The sequence below is a fragment of the Bubalus bubalis genome, chromosome 4 (genome assembly GCF_019923935.1).
Source record: "Bubalus bubalis isolate 160015118507 breed Murrah chromosome 4, NDDB_SH_1, whole genome shotgun sequence".
Lineage (NCBI taxonomy): Eukaryota > Metazoa > Chordata > Mammalia > Artiodactyla > Bovidae > Bubalus > Bubalus bubalis.
This window is the reverse complement of record NC_059160.1, coordinates 110,044,417-110,047,735: the sequence shown is the minus strand read 5'-3', so window position 1 is coordinate 110,047,735 and position 3,319 is coordinate 110,044,417.

Here is a 3,319-nt window from a genome sequence, read left to right as displayed (position 1 = left end):
CTCCCGGAGTTTACTCAAACTCATGTCCATTGAGTCAGTGATGTCATCCAACCATCTCATCCTCCGTTTTCCCTTTCTTCTGCCCTAAATCTTTCCCAGCATCAGGGTCTTTTCTAATGAGTCAGCTCTTAACATCAGGTGGCCAAAGTATTGGAGCTTCAGCTTCAGTCCTTCCAATGAATATTCAGGACTGATTTCCTTTAGGATGGACTGGTTGGATCTCCTTGCAGTCCAAGGGACTCTCAAGAGTCTTCTCCAACACCACGGTTCAAAAGCATCAATTCTTCGGTGCTCAGCCTTCTTTATGGTCCAACTCTCACATCCAAACACGACCACAGGAAAAACCATAGCCTTGACTAGACGGACCTTTGTCCGCAAAGCAATGTCTCTGCTTTTTAATACACTGCCTAGGTTTGACATAGCTTTTCTTCCAAGGAGCAAGCATCTTTTAATTTCATGATTGCAGTCACCATATGCAGTGATTTTGGAGCCCAAGAAAATAAACTCTGTCACTCTTTCCCTCGTTTCCCCATCTATTTGCCATTAAGTGATGGGACTGGATGCCATGATCTTAGTTTTTTGAGTGTTGAGTTTTAAGCCAGCTTTTTCACTCTGCTCTTTCACCTTCATCAAGAGGCTATTTCATTCCTCTTTGCTTTCTGCCATAAGGGTGGTGTCATCTGCATATCTGAGGTAATTGATATTTCTCCTGGCAATCTTGATTCCAGCTTGTGCTTCATCCAACCTAGCATTTTGCATGATGTGCTCTGCATATAAATTAAATAAGCAGGGTGACAATATATAGCCTTTATGTACTCCTTTCCCAATTTTGAATCAGTCTGTTGTTCCATGTATGGTTCTAACTGTTGCTTCTTTACCTGCATACAGGTTTCTCAGGAGGCAGGTGAGGAGGTCAAGTATTCCCATCTGTTTAGGAATCTTCCACAGTTTGTGGTGATCTACATAGTCAAAGACCTAGTGGAGAGACTGATGTAACTACAAAAGGTGATAGTGTTTTTGATGGCTGCTTATTTAAAATGCAATTGTTTGCCTAGCAAATGTGTGACAAAAAAATATTGAAATATATACACTTTATTTAATTCACTTGATGGGTTTTTATGTATTTTTAGCAATTTCCTGATTTTTCTATCCCCCAAGATTTATAAGTTTAAACTTAAACTGTATAAGTTTAAGATGTGCAGCACAATGATTTGATATATGTATATACTGTGAGGTGATTACCACAAGTTTAGTTAATGTCCTTGATGGCTTTTTAATTTGATCATATTTCTCAAAGACTAAAAGCTAACTCATTGGCAAGGGAATCCTTTTGTTATATATTGCCTTGAAACGTTCCATTTTTAGAGACTAAATATATGTAGGGCCCCCAGGAATTAAAACAATATAAGTATAGTTCACATTTATAACTGCCTGAATTAAGACATAGTCTGTGTCATCATGAAGTTCCTAATCTGGCTAAGAACATGAATACATAAAAAGGAAATGTTTATGTTAAAGTATAAACAAAGTTCTATAGGAAAACACAGATGCAGAGGTTTATGGCTTGTTATTTCATTGAGGGTATAAATTAGGATGCCAAGGAGGAGTGGAAAGAGGTGAAGTTGTTAAGTGAATTTGGCCAGAGGTAACTCCTGGTGGCCGGAGTAGGCGATGGCACCCCACTCCAGTACTCTTGCCTGGAAAATCCCATGGACGGAGGAGCCTGGTGGGCTGCAGTCCATGGGGTCGCTAAGAGTCAGACACGACTGAGCGACTTCACTTTCCCTTTTCACTTTCATGCACTGGAGAAGGAAATGGCACCCCACTCCAGTGTTCTTGCCTGGAGAATCCCAGGGACGGGGGAGCCTGGTGGGCTGCCGTCTATGGGGCCGCACAGAGTCGGACACGACTGAAGCGACTTAGCAGCAGCAGCAGCACTCCTGGTGGGTCAGCAGTAAAGAATGCACCTGCAACACAGGAGACGCAGGTTTGATCCTTGCACTGGGGAGATCCCCTGGAGGAGGACATGGCAACCTGTTGCAGTATTCTTGCCCGGAAAATCCCATGGACAGAGGACCCTGATGCGCTACAGTCCATAGGGTCACAAAGAGTCAGACACGACTGAGTGACTGAGCACCCACATTGTAAGAGGCCAAGAATCAGAAAAGACTTTTAAGTAGGCACCTAAAAGAAGCTTTTCCATTTGCTCATGTGTTTATTTCAGAAAGATCACAGTAGGTAACAGTGTGGAGGAAAGATTGGGTATATCAGATAAACGGAAGTCCAAGTATGAGTTTACCTGCCGTAATGCCAGTGAACTTCATTAACTGTTACTCTATTAAGTATTTATACTTTACTAAACACTTTACAAGCTTACTATTGGCCACAATAAATTTTTAGAGATATGTTGTTTAGTCACTCATTCATGTCTGACTCTGCAACCCCAAGTTCTTCACTATCTCCAGGATCCCCTGTCCTTCACTATCTCTTGGAGTTTGCTGAGATTCATAGTGGTTGATGCTATCTAACCATCTTTACCTAGTTTTTAATTAGTGACTTTCCATAGCTGTTATGTTTGTGAGTAGACAGATCTTCTCGAAGTCTTTGGTTCTGTGTTCCTTGAAGACTGAGGTACAATATTGGCAGGGCGGGAATTACAGGGAGGGGAGAGACAGTAGTGGAGGGAGGAAATAAACCACAGATACAGTGCTACCTCAGAGAAGGCAATGGCACCCCACTCTAGTACTCTTGCCTGGAAAATCCCATGGACGGAGGAGCCTGGTAGGCTGCAGTCCATGGGGTCGCACAGAGTCAGACACGACTGAAGCGACTTAGCAGCAGTAGCAGCAGCAACGATCTCATCCTCTGCCACCCCCTTCTCCTTTGGCCTTCAATCTTTCACACCATCAAATTCTTTTCAGAGAGATTACCAGCTACTAAATGGAGCCATAGGATCTGAACTGAGGTTCAGCTATCTTAAACATGGCATATATTTTCCAGAGAGAAAGATAATTTGGTTTTCAATTAAGCCTTTGATTGCGGGAATAGAGAGGACGTTATCATCCTAAAAATGTTTTAGAAGAAGAACCAAAAGGATTTTTGAGTTCTTGGGTGGTAAGTGAAAGAATCTGAGCATGTAGAGTTGGTGATTTTGGGGGGGGGGGGTTGGCTTCTCTCTGCAGGAAGGGCTGGGAGAAGGAAGATCATGAATTTAGTTTTGGAAGGATGGTTCTGAGTTGCCTATGGTGGACAGCCAGGTGTAAATGGTCAATGCAGACCAGTATATAGTGCTCTGAAGCGCTGGAAAGAAATGAGATCC